The sequence below is a fragment of the Orycteropus afer genome, unplaced genomic scaffold (assembly GCF_000298275.1).
Source record: "Orycteropus afer afer isolate SDZICR_OR568_19922 unplaced genomic scaffold, OryAfe1.0 scaffold00040, whole genome shotgun sequence".
Classification (NCBI taxonomy): Eukaryota; Metazoa; Chordata; class Mammalia; order Tubulidentata; family Orycteropodidae; genus Orycteropus; species Orycteropus afer.
Window position 1 is genome coordinate 14,238,153 of NW_006921627.1, and position 19,055 is coordinate 14,257,207.

A 19,055-nucleotide genomic window follows, 5' to 3' on the forward strand; every position below is an offset into this window, starting at 1 on the left:
GAAAGTGAATTTGCTCTGTAAATCTTCATCCAAATCACAATTAAAATAAATAAATAAATGGCGACAGTTAGTTTGGGTTTTCTGGTGCTTAATTATAAGACAAGTTTCCAAAGGTTAGTCTCTGCTGCTAAATTTTTAGTCATTAGAGAAATGGAAGAAGTTCAAACAAGTCCCATTCAAACATCTAATTGATATTTGACAATAAGTCATTACTAAATGTATAAAGGTATTCTATATAATTGCATAATTAATAATTGCCCTGGGGATTACTATTAACATCTTAATTTATAATAATCTAGTTTGGATTAACCTCAATTTAATTTCAACAGTATATAAAAATTTTCTCCCACATCTTTTATGCCATTAATGTCCAAAATTGTATCTTTATATGTGTGTGTCCTTCAAAAGACATTTTCATTATTATTTCATTATGCAGTTGTCTTTTAAATTAGATAGAAAAAAGGAGGTAAGGAGTTAAAAACAAAGCATACGTTTTACTCTCTTTATTTCTTCATGTGAATTAAAGCTACCATCTAGAGTCCTTTTTCATTTGAGCCTGAAGGGCTACCTTTAATTTTTATTGTAAACCATACCTGTTAGCAAGGAACTCTGAATTTTTATCTTGGAATGCCTTAAGTTTTCCATATTTGATGGATGGTTTTGCCAGATTTATAATTCTTGGTAGTTTTGTTGTTGTTTTGTTTTTTAGCATTTTAAATATGTCATTCCATTGCTTTGGCCTCCATGATTTCTGATAAGAAATTAGTTGTTAATCTTACTGATTGTATAGGATTAGTTGCTTCTCTTTTACTGCTTTCAAGATTCTCTGTCTTTGGATTCAATTTGGTGAGTCTAGATGTGGATCTCTTTGAGTTTATCTTGTTATTTGTGGAGTTGGTTGGATGTTATATATATTAATGTTTTTCATCAAATTTAGGAAGTTTTTAACCATTATTTAATCAAATATTCTCTTTGTGTCTTTCTCACTCTCCCTTTGGAATTCCCATTATAAGTATGTTAATATACTTGATGATATCCTGCAGGTCTGTTATGCTCTGCTCATTTTTCTTCTTTTTTTGGGGAAGAGTTGGGGTGGTGGGCAGTTCTGCAGTGGATAATGTCAATTGACTCTCTTTAATTTCACTGTTTCTATCTTCTTCCTGCTCAAATCTGCTGTTGAGCTTCTCTAGTGAATTTTTTATTTCTACTGTTTCTCAACTCCAGAATTGCTGTTTTTTAAAATAATTTCTCTTTATTCATAGTCTGTGTTTGGTGAGACATAATTCTCATAATTTCCTTTAGCTCTTTTGACATAGTTTTCTTTTAGCTCTTTGAACTTATTTAAAATGATTCAAAGACTTTGTCTGGTAAGTTCTATTTCTTGGCATTCTCAGGAATTGTTATCATTTTTATTTTCCTCAGGAATGATTTTTAATCAATTACTTTTTTCCCCTCCTCTATGTATGTTTCTTTGTATATATTGTAATGTTTCACTGGAAACCAATTTCAAATGATATAAAATGGCAACTATGAAAGTCAAATTCTCTCTCCTCCCCAAGATTTATTGTTGTTATTGCTTGTTTAGTTGTTTGTTTAGTGAATTTTTTAAAACAAATTTGGTAAAGTCCGTATCTTTGTTGTGTGTAGCCACTGAAGTTAGCTTAAAACCAAAAAAAAAAAAAAAAAACCCATTGCCATTGAGTGGATTCTGACTCATAGCGACCCCCATTGGGTTTCCAAGGTAGTAAATCTTTCCGGAAGTAGACTGCCCCATCTTCCTTCCGTGGAACAACTGATGGGTTTGAATTGCTAACTTTCTGACTAGTAGTCAAATGCCTGAGGCACTGTGCCACCAGAGTTCCTTGAAGTTAGCTGAGTGGTTAGGTGATAATTGAACAGAGATTTTCTTAAACATCTGAAACTAAAGTCTCCAGGCATTCCTGAGGATCTCAGTCTGCATGTTGGGCATGCCTTCAACACTCTGCCAGGCAAATTACAATTCTGCCTAGCCTTCATTTCCTGCTTGTTTAGCACTCAAGGTCAGTCAGAGGTGAGACCTTAGAACTTTCTCAGGTCTTTCCTGAGCATGTTCACAGCTTTACACAACCTTGATTACACAAATGGCCTTTTAGAGACTCAGGAATATGTCAGAGCTTTCCCAGGCCTCTATGAATATCTCATTCTTCAGCTTTTCCTTTTGAGCTTTTTGTCTAAATTATTGTTTGCTCCAACTATTATGCATCACTTCAGAAAGTCATAATATTAAAATGTTTAACAACTCTTCTGCCCTCTGAAACATTTAGCCCTGGGCAGGTTCAAGTTGGTCAAATAAGATAGGTCTTTGGCTTTGGTGGTGTAATGGAGAAGACAGTTGGCTACTAACCAGAAGGTCAGTGGTTCAAACCCACTAGCTGCTCTGTGGAAGGAAGGTTGGGTGATCTACTTCCATAAAGATTTACAGCCTCTGAAACCCAATGAAGGTTGCTATGAGTTGGAATCAACTTGATGGCAGTGAATTCCCCTCCCCCCAGTACAGTCTTCCAGAACCACCAGACAGTTTAAGTAGTGACATATCTTTGGGATTAAGGGTCTTTTTGCTTCTTCTCATACTGGAAATGCAGGCTGTTTTTTGTTTGTTTGTTTGTTTCCTTTCTGTCAGTCTTTAATTCTTTTCTGTTTGTTTGTTTTGTTTTTTCTTTAAATTTTATTTATTTTATTGTTCCTTTGAATATATACAGCAAAACATACACCAATTCAACAGTTTCTAAAAATTATGAAATGCTTCACAAATTTGCATTTCATCCTTGCACAGGGGCCACTCTAATCTCTGCATCATTCCAATTTTAGTATATGTGCTGCCCAAGAGAGCATTCAGGCTGTTATTTTCCAAGGCTATTGCTGAGTTGGGGAGTAGAGGAAAAGACTGGAGTAACTTAAAACACCACAGATCTCACTTTTTTATTCAGCCATTTTTTCTTAACTAAATGTTCCTTGAATTCCTGCAAGACTTTGGTTAACTTCCAGAGTTCTTGAAAAATTTATTCTGACAATTTTTGCCATTCTTTTTTTTTTTAATTTTTAATTGCTTTTATGAAAGGGCAAAGTTTTAGAGGTCTTTACTTCACCATCTTTGCTAATGTCACTCCAATTAGGTCATTTTGCTCTTATTGATTCATTCCTTTGTATTTATCACATGCCTGCCATAACCAGACACTGTTCAAAGTGAGCTTGGGATACAACATGTTCCTCCCTGGGGCTCACATGCTATGTAACCACAGTGATAAGGCCGTGGCTGGTAGTAGAAGTAATTTTATCTAGATGTCTGGCCATGAAAAATTAATTTCCTACTGTTCTCTTAAGGAAGTAAATAACAATGTATTGAATGTTTACTATGTGTCAGGCATTACTGAGTTTCTAGGAAATCTTTTGTTCTCTTCCAACAACCCCTTATAGTCTTTTTTTCCCCCACAATTTCTTTTTTTTTTTTTTTTTACAATTTTTATTTTTGCAGTGTTCTTTCTCCTCCCCTCCAACCCCTGCTTACCAACAAAGAAAGTTTCCTTCCATATATATACCTTTCCTTGACTTTTTACAGTAAGGAACTAATAGAATATTTATATTTCTGTGATTGACTTATTTCACTCACCATAATATCCTCAGAGTTCATCCATATTATGTGGTGTTTTGCAGATTCTACATTATTCTTTAGTTTTGCATAATATTCCATTGTGTGTATGTAACACAGGTTGGTTATCCGTTCTTCTGTTGATGGGCACTTGGGCCTTATAGTCTTTTCCAAAAGAAAGTTTATGCTTCACAGCAAGACCTTCAGTTTACTCCATTGACTTCCTCCCTCTCAAAAAAATTGTATCATCAAATTCAGAAACAGTGGATTAATGTGGACAATCAGTGTCTCATAGAGAAAATAAGATGCCTAGGGCTCAGCAGGAGCATCCTGTACTTCCAGAAAAACAAGATAGGTTTTAATATGAAAGAATTTAAATCTGTAAGAGTAAGCATAATGAAAATTTAGATGAAAGAGGTTCCCTGAAACTGCTTAGTTACATGCTGTACTCTATTAAGCCTTTCTGACATTTCTCATCCATTCCACATGTCTTTCTTCTAAACAGCTAATAGTTATCATCAGTAACACACATTAGATATTAAATCATATGCTGTTCAGTGGTATGTCTTTAGTATGTTTTGTGCTGTAAGTTATTGGACATTTCATATGTGAATATCTCATGTTTGCAAATATTTTCTTTGAAGCAAAAAAAAAAAAAAAATGGAGCCTTCAAATATACTTCCTATAGTGTCTAACATGCTGAAGATTTTCAATAAATATTTGTTGAAAACAAAATCTTTCTCCCTAAATATAATTTTAGCACTTGATATTCAGCTTTCTCTTTTCCCTCTTGTAGGAACATTCAGGTTTCTTCCATTTTCTACTTTAGAAACTAAATGTTTGTTCAGGTATTGCCTGAGCTTGGGTGGAGTTGGGTGGCAACCTCCTTTGCCCTGATGAATTCATATTTGGACATTGGCACATTGTACAGTTCACTTAGAAAGGATTTGAGAAAAGGACAGAGCCAACCCTATAATTAGTAGAGAACGGTGGAGGAGACACAGGAGCGAGCAAGGAGTGGGCCCAGCTACAGGTAGTTCCTTTCTTTCTTTTTTCTCAATATTGTGACTTGGTTTAATTAGCCCCCGGCCCTCAAGAGGTAGAGCCTCAAAGCAGCAGCTCTGGAGTGGGACAGATGCAGGGCTCTCTTTTCTGATCTCTTTTGGAATGAGGGGAACAAAGAGTTGGCATAATGACAACACCATCCCCTCCTATCAAAACCATCCCCTGTGAGGTTAAAGCATGTTTGAAATACACCAGAACAAAATCTTTTCCTTAGCTGTACTGACGAATAGTTATCACCACATTTTTGGTGAGGATTAATTATAAGTTTACATCAGTCTTCCTGAATAATAATTGTACATTTTAAAATATAGTAATACCTAAATTAATATGTAGCATAAGATAATAACACATTAAGATAAGATAATGAAATATATATACCTGATATATAATTCTTACTCCAGAAATACTTTTATTTGCAATAAAGGACCAAGTGCAAGAACGCTTCCAGATACTATATTCTGGTGTCTATGGAGGCTAAAACCCTCAAATTAGGATTCCAATGCCCAGAACAAAACCAAGTGAATGAACTCTCTAACAGAATAGCCTTCAACATGGCTCAGTTCTATCTGTATGTGCCATATGATATGATAGCAATTGGGTTTTATGCAGGTGACTTTTGGAAATTATTAAACTCTGGAGATTTTCTCTCCCCAAATTCCAGTCAGATTATTGACTTGATAATTACATTTAAAATGGAACAGGAGAGAGAAAATATAGTTGGTAAGTCAATTTGACAGACTGGTAAAGGGGAGTGAACAGTTCCCACTGGGGAGCAGTTAGCCTCCTGTGTTGGAGTTGGTATCAGTGGCTCTGGGTGACTCCACTTACACAGAAAATGGAAGCAGAGTGTGAGAGGACAAAGGAGAGATAAGACTTGTCAAAACAAAGATTCTACCGCATTTCCATCATATGCCAGACTTCGGGGCAAACCACCATCATGGGGGCAGTAGGGATTGTTCATACTCCCAAGTTTATTTTAACAATAGTTTGATCCCAATTGAGAGCAGACATGGAGAAATTTCCTGATATTAACACAAAATAGCTATTATTTAGATCAATGAATGTAATCGATTAGAAAGAATTTGCACTTAATTAGTGTAACCATAACATCTAACTGGTGAAGCATGTCTAAAGCTTCTAAGAGGCAAGACTGGCCCTGCCAACACTTAAAAGCCACCTTCATGGTTACTTTAGGGAGGTGGAGATAGGAAGGAGAAAGTTTAGAATTGTTATGTTGTGTTGTTATGTGCCGTCGAGTCGGCCCCGACTCATAGCGACCCCTCCTTGGGTTTCCGAGGCAGTATCACTACGGAAGTAGGATTGCCCAACCTTCCAGATATTTATAGACAAATGGTGCTCAGCTGCTAACTGAAAGGTTGGCAGTTTGAACCTACCCAGTAGCTTTGTGGGAGAATGATCTGGCAATCTGCTTCTGTAAAGACTACAGCCAAGAAAACCCTATGGGGCAGTTCTGTTCTGTCACACGGAATTGTTATGAATTGGAAGCGACTTGATGGGTGCAGTGCAGTGAATTACTTAACATGGCTCTTCTAGCCATGGTCTTTTTGACTCCCACCAGATGACTGGGTAGGACTATGCAAATGTGAGGTGCTTGTGGCCCACTGTGGGGATTGAGTAGCTTGCTAATAATGTAAACAGGGCACATGGTAGTATCCTTGTGGGGTGGGACCATGGAAATAAGGTGTATGGAACCCTAACATTGCGATTGGTCAGTTTTGCCACATCACTGGGCTTTTAAAATAAGCCCTCTCAGAGATAGAAAAAGGGGATTTCACTGCCATCAAGAGAGAAGAGCTGGGAGTGGAGCATGTCCTTGGACTTGATATCCCTTTGCCGAGAGGGAAGAGAGATAGCAGAAAGATGAAAAGAGATGACGAGAAGTAGCAGAGGCAGCCGAACCGAGACTGGCATGTGACAGAGTGGCTGGCGGCCCACAGAGCAAGAAAGCTGAGTGAATGCTTTTGGCAGGAGGCTTGCTGGCAGAATAGAGTGCCTCTCTGGGTACCTATTTGCAAAGCTAAAAGAGCTTTATAACACTGGCCTGAACAGGGCAGAAGCTGAGGCCAGAGAGAAGCATGACTGTGGAATAGCTGAGAAGAAGCTGTCATGGTATCCTAAGTTTTTTCTGATCCTGAACTGTAACTTGATACTTCCCTAATAATCTTGAGTATTGTCTGTGAGTTCTGTGTAGCCATTCAGTGAACTATTGAACCCAGCAGAGAAATAGAGAGTGCCATGGGAAAGATAGCTGGTGTCAGAATTGGCAAAAGGGTTAGAGTGTGGCGGCATGTCTGACCTCTGTCTCATAGGAATCAGCCTTGGAGTGATACTGCTGATGGTAATTTCTTTTCACCTTGTGATATTAGAACAGGTTGGAAGAAGATGCTATCCTACACCCTTTTTGCACACAACTTGATGCTAAACAACATATACATACCCACAGTCATTAATAAAGAGTCCCTGGGTGGTACAAACAGTTAAGTGCTGGGCTGCTAACCAAAAGGCTGACAGATCATCCACAGGCCTAGTGATCTACTTCTGAAAAATCAGCCACTGAGTTGGAATCAACTTGTTAGTAACTGGTCTGGTGACTTTTGTTTTTGTTATTATTTTTTTTTAGTCATTAATACAGGGCATTGGTGGTACAGTGGTAACATTCTCACCTTCTATGTGAAAGACCTGGTTCCATTCCCAACCAATGGACCTCATTCACAGCAACCAACTGCCTGTCAGTGGAGGCTTGTATATTGATATGATGCTGAACACTTTACAGTGGAGCTTCTAGCTTAAGATCAACTGGAGAAAGGCCTGCTGCTCTACTTCCAAAATCAGCCATTGAAAATGCTATGGATCACAACAGTCTGATTTGGTGGCACAGTGGTTAAGGAGTTGGGCTGCTAACCAAACTCAGAGGCAGGAGGAAGATGAAGCTGATTCTAGGATTTACAGCCTTAGAAACCTTATGTGGTAGTTCTACTCTGTCCTATAGGGTTGTTGTGAGTTGGAATTGACTCAGTGTCAATGGGTTTGTTTGTTTTGGAACAATAGCACAACAATCATTAATAAAAGAATATATCCTATGATATCTCACAATTCTGGATTTCATGCTTCTTTAACTTGGTGTTCATTTTCACATAAACTTTCTGTAGACTATGAATGCACATGTAATAAAATGTAGTATTTATTAAAGAATTTATTTGGTATAAACTAAAACTTAAATTGGATGTACAGGGTTTTCTCTTGTGTCCATACCATTTAGACCCTCTAATGGCACTCACAAAGTCTTTCATACCTAACTAACTATAAAGAGCTTTGGTGTAGTGTATGCATATGTGTGAGGACTATTGTGTGTATTTGATGTGGCAATGAGGGAAAACTTGGAGGAATTATTTCAACTGTAGAAATAATTCCCCAGGATCTTCCTAACAACTCTCTGAACGGATATTCTTGGCAGATCCAAAGATAGATAGATTGATAGACAGACACAGGTATTCATTGCTTAACATCCATGATACCTTCTGTGAAGTAGGACCTTATGTGACTTGGATGATGTACAAACACCTGTGTCTGCAGGGTGTGGGTCTCCTAGACATACTGGCCGAGGACTTGATAGCAGTGGGTTTAGCCTCCTAAACTGTGACAAAATGAATTTCTGTTTGTTAAAGTCACTGACTTATGATATTTTTGTTATAGCAACATTGAGAAACTAGGATAGCAGACTATACAATGCTTCTTTCTTCATTTTTCATTCCTTTGTCTTGATATGTAAAACAATGCCTCCTTCATATGTTTAGCTCAGACTGAGCTGGTATTGTTGATGATCCACCAATCTCAACTCACAGATGATTTGCAGCTTTCTGACTAACTTTTGAGGACATGGACAGTGCAAAATCAGTTTGAGTGATATGTACATACACATAGATACGATACCACTGAAATCAATGATCTAACATCTTACCATACTTCTTCAGTTTCTGTGTTTATCCAATCTGATCATCTCTATATTTAATTGGAGTATTTAGACCATTTGTAATAATTATTGATATTATTAATTTTAAATCTAGTTGTTGCTATTTGTTCCATTCTTTTTTTCTCTTTTCCTTGTTTTCTACCTGCTTTTGGATTTTTTTAAAAATTTTAATGATTGCATTTCATGTACATTATCGATTTATTATGTATTCTTCTCTCCCTTCCTTTTTTCTTTCCTTTTTTTTTTTTTTTTTTCAGAGGTTGCGTTGTTGTTATTGTTATAATTAGGTATCGATATCTAACTGTTATAGTAGGTATAGGTCAAGTCAATTCTGACTCATAGTGACCCAATGTGACAAACTGGACTGCTCCATAGGGTTTTCTTTACTGTAATCTTATGGAAGTAGATCACCAGGTCTTTCTCCCATGAAACCACTGGGTGGGTTCAAACTACCAAACTTTCCATTAGAAGCCAAGTGCTTCACTATTGTATCACCAGGGCTCCTTAGACCTTGCCTTACAGTTTTATATATTTATAAATTTATGTATTTAACTCATCACAATCTACCTTCGAATAATAATATAGCACTTCATATACAGCATAAGAACCTTATAACAGTACATTTTTAGCTCTTTCACCTATTTTTATGGTAGCATTCTTCTACATTTTATTTTTACATATTTATGAACCTGACAATACAGTGTAACCTCTTTTTTTTTTTTTGCTTTAGGCAGTCATGTTATCATTTGTTGTTGTTGTTGTTGTTGTTGTGTTATCATTTAGAAGTAAAAAATTAATTTTATTTTTCTATTTTATTTGATACTATTTACTGATATCTTCATTTCTTTGTGTAATTTCTGTCTGGTATCTTATTCCAGGGGTCAGCAAACTTTTCTGTAAAGGGCCAGGTAATTTAGGTTTTGCAAGTCATATGGTTTCCTGCAGTCTCTCAAGTCTACCATGGTAGAATGAAAACAGCCATAGATAATACATAAAGTAACAAGTATTGCTGTGTTCTGATAAAACTTTATTTCCATTACAGATAGAAGGCTGGATTTGACCTTCAGACCATAATTTGCTAACCCTTGTCCTATTATATCTTCTGCCTTAAGAATTTCTTTTAACATTTCTTGTAGCACAGAAGCTCTGGTAGCATAGTGCCTAAGGCATTTGACTGCTAACCAGAAGACTGGTGATTCAAACCCACCAGCCATTCCCTAGAAAGAAGATTGGGCAATCTACTTGCGTAGTGATATTGCCTCAGAAACCCAAGGAGGGGTTGCTATGAGTAGGATCCGACTCTCTGGGAATGAGCTTGGTTTTTGATAGCACAGGTCTGTTGGCAATAAATTCTCTCAGTCTGAAAAATGTCTCTTTTGCCCTCATGTTTGAAAGATATTTTTGCTGGGTACAAAATTCTGTATTTCCTTTTTATTTTTTCTTTTAGTACTCTAAAGATATTAATTCGTTGTCTTATGGTTTACATTGTTTCTCATGAGAGGTATGGTATAATTCTTATCATTTTTCTCCTAGATGTAAGGTGTCTTTTTTCTCTGGCCACTTTGAAGATTTCCTCTTTATCTCTGGTTTACAGCAATTTGAGTATGATATGTGTATGTGCAAAAAGGGCATGGGGCCAGTGTCTGACCTCCTCTTAACTTCACAAGCAGGGAGGAAGATCAAGATAAACAGCTCAAGGCTGATTGCTATGAGGCAGAAGTCAGACATGCCTCTGCCCTACAACCTTTTTACCAACTCTGACACCAGACATCTCTCCCACAGCACTCTCTACATCTCTGCTGGGTTTGATAATTCATTGCAATGGCCACACTAAACTCACAGATGATAGTAGGATTATGGGATTTACTAGGGAAGTAACAAGTTACAAGTCAGGATCAGGAATGCATAGATACAGCTTTAATCAAGACAGCTTCCCCTAAGTCTTGCCTGAAGGCAGGTCTCTCTCTGGCCCTTGGCCCCTCAGCCTGGCCTCTGCTCTGCTTGGACAAGTGTTACAAATCTCTTTCAGCTTTGCCTCTGCTGGAGGCACCCTACTCCATCAGCAAGCCTCCTGCCTGAAGGCACTCAGCTTTTTTTCTCCATTGACTGGGAAGCCCACCTCTCTGTCCTGTGCTGGTCTCTTGCTTCTTGCTGCCTCTGCTGTGACTGTTTCTCTGCCACTGCTTCTTGCTGTCTTTTACCATTCAACAAAGTGCTATAGTTTTTTTTTCTCTCTCTCTTTCTCTCCCTCTGTCTCCTGGGTCAAGGAAGTCCAGCATAGGGATCTTGGGTCTAAGGATGCACTCCACTCCTGGTTCTTCTTTCTTGGTGGTTGTGAGATCCTGCCCACTTTTCATCCCTGGGATGGTTCATTGTAAGCCTAGCAAGATGGCAAAAGCAACCAATTGCCTTGTTAGGGTTTTGTACACCTTATTTGCATGGTCCCACCTCCACAAGGGTGCCAACTTTATTTACATTATTAACAAGCTATCTAATCCCCTTAATGGGCCATAAGCACCTCATATTTGCATAGTCCTACCTAGTCATCTGGCAAGAGTCACAAAGACCAGAGCTAGAAGAGCTATATTAAGTAATTCTCAGATCTGTTGTTTGATGTCTTTCAACATTTTTGGAAAATTTCCATCCATTATCTCTTCAGACTTTTTTTCTGCTTGCTCTTTCTCTCTTCTTCCTCTAGGATTCCAATAGCATGTATGCTAAATCATTTGGTATTCTTTCTTGTGCAGCTTTAGGGTACTCTGGTTACTTTTTTCTACTCTTCTTTCTGTTTATATTTCAGTTTGGATAGTTTCTATTGACCTATATTCAAGGTATGTGATTATTTCCTTAGTCCTATCAACTATTGGTGGGCCCATCCAAGGAGCTATTTCTCTCTAACCATGTTTTTTTTTTTTTTTTAATATATTTTATTGAAATATAATTTATGCACAGTGAAATGCACAAAACTAAGTGACATGGATCAATACATTTTTTAAATAGGACTCCTATATGACTTTCTATCAGACAGTGTTTCACTGCTATTCATAAGGTTTTCACTGGCCAATTGTTTGAGAAGTGGATGGCCTTTTCCTTCTTCCAAGCCTATCTTAGCCCAGAAGCTCTGCTGAAACCCATCAGCATGGGTCACCCTGATAGCATTTTGCAACACTGGTGGCATAGCCTCCAGCCTCACAGCAACACGTAAGCCACCACAGGACAACAAACTGACAGGTAAGTTTGTCTCCCTTGGTGGCATCAGGATTGTAGGAAGACTCATTAACAACCTGCAAACAGCTTTGCTTGCTGAAAGTGAAGATGACTTGAAGCATTTACTGATGAAGATTAAAGACTACAGTCTGCAGTATGGATTACACCTCAATATAAAGAAAACAAAGCTCCTCACAACTGGTCCAATAAATAGCTTCATGATGGATGGAGAAAAGATTGAAGTTGTCAAGGACTTCATATTATTTGGTTCTATAATCAACACCAGTGGAAGCAGCAGTCAAGACATCAGATGACATATTACATGGGGCAAATCTGCTACAAAAGACCTCTTTCAAGTTATGAAAGGGAAAGATATCTCCTTGAAGACTAAGGTGCGCCTAATCCAAGCTATGGTATTTTTAATGACCTCTTTGCATGTGAGAGCTGGACAATGAATAAGGAAGACCAAAGAAGAGTTAACGCTTTTGAGTTGTGGTGTTAAAGAAGAATGCTAAGAGTACCATGGACTGCTAAAAGGACTAACAAATCTGTCCTGGAAGAAGTGCAGCCAGAAAGGTCCTTGGAAGGGAGAATGGCCAGACTTCGTCTCACCTACTTTAGTCATGTTGTCAGAAGGAACCATTCCCTGGAGAAGGATATCATGCTTGGCAAAATGGAGGGTCAACAAAAAAGGTGAAGGCCCTCAATGAGATGAATTCACACAGTGGCTGCAACGATGGGCTCAGGTATAGCAAGGATCATGAAGCTGGCACAGGACTGGGCAGTGTTTCGTTCTGCTGTACATAGGGTCACTATGAGTTGGAGATGACTCGACAGCACCTAACAACAACAATATGACTTTAAAAAATCATTTCCATATCTCTTCTGAAATTCCTCCATCTGTTGATCCATATTGTCCACTTTTTTTTTTTTTAAATATGTAGTTGTTGTTAGGTGCCATCAAGTTGGTTCTGAGTCATAGTGTCCCTATATGCAACACAATTAAACACTGTCTATTCCTGTGGCATCCTCATATCATTGCTATGTTTGAGCCTATTGCTGCAGCAGTTGTGTCAATCCATCTTGTTGAGGGTCTTCCTCTTTTTTGCTGACCCTCTAGTTTACCAAGCATGATGTCCTTTTCCAAGGGTTGATCCCTCCTGATAACATGTCCAAAGTATGAAGTTTTGCCATCCTCACTTCTAAGGAGCATTCTGGCTGTACTTCGACCAAGACAGATGTGTTCATTCTTCTGGTAGTCTATGGTATATTCAATATTCTTCTCCAATACCATAATTTAAAAAAATCAAATCTTTTTTGGTCTTCCTTATTCATTGTCCAGCTTTCACATGCACATGAAGTGGTTGAAAATACCATGGCTTGAGTCAGGTCCATCTTAGTCTCCAAAGTGACATCTTTGTTCTTCAATATTTTAAAGAGATTTTTGCATCCAAATGCAATACATCATTTGATGTCTTGACTGCTGCTTTTGTGGGTGTTAATTGTGGATCCAAGTAATATAAAATCCTTGACAATGTCAGTCTTTTCTCTGTTTCTCATGATGTTGCTTATTCGTCCAGTTGTGAGGATTTTTATTTTCTTTATGTTGAAGTATAATCTATACCAAAGGCTGTGGTCTTTGATCTTCATCAGTAAGTGCTTCACATCTTCTTCACTTTCAGCAAGCAAGGTTGAGTCATCTGTATATTTTAGGTTGTTAAAGAGTCTTCCTCCAATCTTGATGCCGTGTTCTTCCTCATATATCCTGGTTCTCAGATTACTTGCTCAACATAGAGATTGAGTAAGTATAATGAAAGGATACAACCCTGACACACACCTTCCCTGATTTTAAACCAGTTGTTCAGGTCAACCAGTTGCCTCTTGATCTATGTACAGGTTCCTCATGAGCAAAATCAAGTGTTCTAGAATCCCCATTTTATGCAGTGTTATCCATAATTTTTTATGATCATACAGTTGAATGCTTTTGCATAGTCAATAAAATACATGTAAACATCTTTCTGGTATTCTCTGCTTTCAGCCAAGATTCATCTGACATTAGCAATATCCCCCTCTTCTAAATCTGGCTTGAATTTCTGATAGTTCTCTGTTGAAGTGCTGCTGCAACTGTTTTTAAATTACCTTTAGCAAAATTTTATTTGCATGTGATATTAATGATATTGTTCAGTAACTTCCACATTATGTTGGATCACCTTTTCTTTGGCCAAATAATTGTCTTCTAAATTTCCTGACATAGATGAGTGATCACCTCCAGCATTGAATCTATTTGTTGAAAAATCTCAACTGGTATTTTGTCAATTCCTGGAGCTTTGTTTTTTGTCAGTGCCTTCACTGCAGCTTGGACTTCTTCCTTCAGTACCATTGGTTCTTGACTATATGCTACCTTCTGAAATAGTTGAATGTCAATTGATTCTTTTTGGTACAGTAACTCTGTGCATTCCTTCCATTTTCTTTTGATGCTTTCTGCATCATTCAATATTTTGCCCATAGAATATTTCAGTATTACAACATGAGGCTTGAATTTTTTTTTTCAGTTTTCAGCTTGAGAAATGCCAAGTGTGCTCTTCCTGTTTGGTTTTCTAACTCCAGGTCTTTGTGCATTTTATTATAATACTTCACATTGTCTTCTCAAGCCCTGTGAAATCTTCTGTTCAGTTCTTTTACTTCATTATTTCTTCCACTGGTTTTAGCTACTTTATGTGCAAGAACAAGTTTCAGAGTCTCTTCTGACATTCATTTTGGTCTTTTCTTTCTTTCCTGTCTTTTTAATGATGTTCTGCTTCTTCATGTATGATATTCTTGATGTCATCCCACAACTTGTCTGGTCTCCTGTTGTTGGAGTTCAGTGTGTCATATCTATTCTTGAAATGGTGCCTAAATTCAGGTGGGATATATTCAAAATTGTATTCTGACTTTCACAGACTTGCTTTAAGTATTTTCATCTTCAAATTGAACTTGCATTTGAACAATTGATGATTTGTTCCACAGTCAGCCCCTCGACTTGTTCTGGCTGCTGATATAGTTGATTTGATTCCTGTGTATTCCATCTGGTGCATTCCATATGTATAGTCACTGTTTACATTGTTGAAAAAAGGCATTTGCAATGAATAAATTGTTGGTCTTGCAAAATTTTATCATGCGATCTCCAGAATTGTTTCTATCACTAGCACCATATTTTCCAACTATTGATCTTTCTTCTCTGTTTCCAACTTTTGCATTCTAATCATCAATAATTATCAGTGCACTGTGATTGTATGTTTGATTAATTTCAGACTGCAGAAGATGGGAAACTCTTCAATTTCTTTGTCTTTGGCATTAGCAATTGGTGCATAAATTTGAATACTAGTAGTATTAAGTAGTCTTCCTTGTAGGCATATGGATCTTTTCCTGTCACTGCCCTATCCTACCTATTACTCATAACAATTTTAAACTCCCCTTCGGATAGTCTAGATCATCTCTGAGTCTGGTTCTATTGATTGCTTTGTAGCTTGTCAAGGGAATTCTTTCTCTGTTTCTCTCTGTCTTTGGTATATCTTATAATTTTTAATTGAATGCCAAACATCTTATGGAAGACAGGAAAGAGTTAGATAGATAGTATTTATGCCTGGAAATGGACATGCTTCTTCTTAAGTAGATAGCATGCGCATTGAGTCAATCTAATGAAAAGCTGAGGTAGATTTAGGTTCTGTTATTGCCACGATTACTTTCATTGCACCATGGGCTTCATGTTCCTCTTATAATGCCTTATGCTTAGGGTGGAGTTGAGTACTGTTGGATTTTTTCAGTGTTTGTGCACCACCCTCAGCTTTAAGCGTTTTCTTTATACCATTTAGGCACCAAAAAGGCAATCTCTGTCCATGCTCTTGCCTCTCCTTCAGTGGCAGATTTCTTGTTACTTAGTGTTTGCTAAGGTAGTGGTGGTGGGTTGGCAGAGTAGTCTTCTTCACCTTCAGTCTAGGTAGGCATTATATGCCTGGGCTTTACATGCCTGCCCTTTTTTCTTGTGGTAGGAAGCAAAACTCTGACTTGTGTCTATGCCAGGTCTTATATGGGAAAGATTTTCCTGCTCCCTCAGTTATAGGCGTATAGGTGATCTTGAAAAGTATTGTAAGTAATAAGTGAGGTTCAGCATAAGTCAAATATGTCATAAATCAGGGACTACCTGTATATAATGTATTTTATTTATTTTTGAAGTTGTTGAGAATATACACAGTATATACACTGATTCAACAATTTCTACATGTACAATTAAGTGAAATTGATGATATTTTTCAAGTTGTGCTCAGAGTGTTCTCACTCTTCTTTTGTAAATTGTTCTTCTACTACTAACATTACCATTTACATAAACTCACTGCTCCCTAAGTTTCCGATCTAATCTTTCATTCAAATTGCTGTTGTCAATTTGATCACATATATAGAGACCTTAAAAGAACACAATGCTCAAAGCAGACATTCTTTGCTAGTTAAGCTAAACTATCATTTGGTTTTAAAAAGACTTCAGAAGATACTTTTTAATTTAAGGTTTAAAGATTATCTCAGGACAATAGTTTCTGGAATTATCCATCCTCTGGGCTCCAGAAAATATGGATTCCATGAGAATTTGAAATTCTATTCTTCATTTCCTCCCTTTTAAATCAAGATTCTTCTATATAATATTTGATCAAAATGTTTAGTAATGGTAGCTGGGCACCATCTAATTCTGGCCTCATGGCAAAGGAGGATGTTGGTCATGGAGGCCAATCATCATGTTCCATCTCTTCCTCCTATTCCTGACTACCCTTCTTCTTCTGTTATTTCAGTCTTAAGTCTTTTTAAAGCAGGGTATGGGAAGTTGGGGCCTTTCCTACAGTGGTAGCTAATGCTCTCTTCTATGCCTATATCTCTGGGGAAGGCTCTTTTCAGTCTCCCAGCTTGCTCCTGCTCTTCCTTGTGGGTACCTGGTAGAAGTCACAGAAAAGAATCCATGAGTAAATACAAATTCCCCTTGCTTCTGTGGCTCCCAGAATTTCTTTGTAATCACTGGACTTCACACTAGTCTTTTAGTCATTCACTAAAATTTTAGTTGATTTCTTCTGGCCCACGTGTATGGTGACCCAAATTCCACACATGCTCTACTACATATGAGACAGTTCAGGGGTTCAGTTTCTCCTTGGATTTTAGACTACATTGTTGGCCTAAAACCTCATCTCAGCTCTTAGGTTCAAATTTTCTGTTCAAGAAAAGTTATGATTTTGTAGCTTATCTGGCTTTTTCTTGTTGTCAGGGTGAGAGTGATTTTCTTTCTGTCTTTTTGCATAGTAAGTGGAAGCAAAAGAGCCCTGGTGGCACAGTGATTAAGTGCTTGGCTTTGAACCAAAAGATTGGTGGTTCAAACCCCCAGCCACTCTATGGGAGAGAGACGCAGCAGTCTGCTTCCATAAAGATTACAGCCTTGGAAACCCTATGAGGCAGTTCTGCTCTATCCTGTAGGATCTCTGTAAGTCAAAATTGGCTCAACAGCAATGGGTTTTGGTATTAAGTGGGAGTAGAACTTCTTACATATTGTTTCATATCATGCCCCTCCCCCTATGAAATTTGTGTTGCAAACAAATCCCCTTGTCATGAAAACATTATTTGTAATGGCTGTACACTACTTCTTTATTTTAATATGATAATTCACTTAAACAAACTCATATTATTGAACATTGTCAAAATCCAAACTAAACTTGCTGCTTTCAAGTCAATTCGACTCATAACGACCCTTCTTTGGGTTTCCGAGGCGGTATCTCTCCGGAAATAGATTGCCCTATCTTCCTTCCAAGGAGTGGCTGATGGGTTTGAACCACCAGCCTTCTGGTTAGCAGTCAAATGCCTTAAGTACTATGCCACAAGAGCTCCCGTTGAACATTGTATTAGACATATTTTATTTTCTTATCATCTCTGTTTCTACTTCAACTCACTTCCTGTAGTAGTGAACTCTTCTTCCTTTGGAGAACTGCCCTTCCCCAAGTCCATGTGGTTCCAGTGAGGTTGTCAATCATAGTACTCCATCACCCTGATCTCTATGTGTATTCTGTCCACAGTGATTGGTTTAGAAGTGAACATGTGAGAAAAGGAGGAACATAGTGCTTCTTCAGAAATTTCTCTAACATAGGTGAAGAAGTTTTGTCTATTTGAGTCATAGAATTGGAAAAATATGAATTGAAGACTGGCAGCTTCCAACTTCTTCACTAATTGGAGGAAAGCCTGTGTAGAAGGAGAAAATGAGGCCAGCCAGAGACAAACAAATAAGAGAGAAAGATGGGGAGATGTGAGTCCTTGCAGCATCAAGTTTCTAATTCCAGGCCCTAAAATCTTCAAGTTGCTCTTGTTCCTTCAGCTTTTCCTTCACTTCTGTGACCCACCTATGTTACCAAAAAACTTTTATTTAAGCTAATTTGGGTTAGTTCTTGGTCCAGAAAATATCCTCAATAATTTATACCCTCAGTGGCTGCTAAATCTTGCCATTATAAAGAATACTGTGAAGAAACTCAGTGTAGATACATTTTTGCATACATGCATGATATTTTTTTCCCATTAAGATACATTATTGAATAGGAGTCGCTGGGTCAAAGAAGATGTGAATCATAAAGGGTTTTCATGTGCACTGTGAAATTGCCCTGAAAAAAGTTGTCCAATTTATATTTTCTCTAGGATGACATATGTCCCTATTTCCCTACAATCACAGTACTGAATAGGATTAATGTAAAAAAAAATTCCCAAATAGAGGTTTATTGCTTTTTTATTGATACTGCCCCATACCTACATTCTCAACTCTAACAATAGAATGACAGAAGGACAAAAAGAGATCAAAAGGGAATGGGAATTAGAAATGAAGCCAGATGAAAGGGAGGAGTCCAAGATGTGCTCTGGAGCTTTACCGCTATTATTACTCAACCCTGGCTTTTCCCCAAAACTGGTATTACAGACAGGCTGAGCCAGTATGAATGTTCCAGGGAAAAATGAATTTGAGGAAGTGAACAGAAGACCTACCCTGTTCTACCACCCTCACCTGAGGCCCCAGCAGGCGATTGGTTGGAGCATTAGTTATAGCTCCACACCCTACCTAGAGGGTTAGTACATAAGCTGCAGTGGGGGAACAGATCTCAAGTTCCTGGCTTTCCCAGAAAG

The 19,055-nt window shown here is 37.8% G+C and overlaps 1 non-coding gene across 1 annotated transcript; it reads right to left on the reverse strand.

Moving 5' to 3' along the window:
- Positions 1–2,767: 2,767 nt before the first annotated feature.
- Positions 2,768–2,871, reverse strand: LOC122149684. The gene has a single exon (XR_006163272.1). It is a non-coding gene; the product is annotated as a U6 spliceosomal RNA (small nuclear RNA).
- Positions 2,872–19,055: the final 16,184 nt, after the last annotated feature.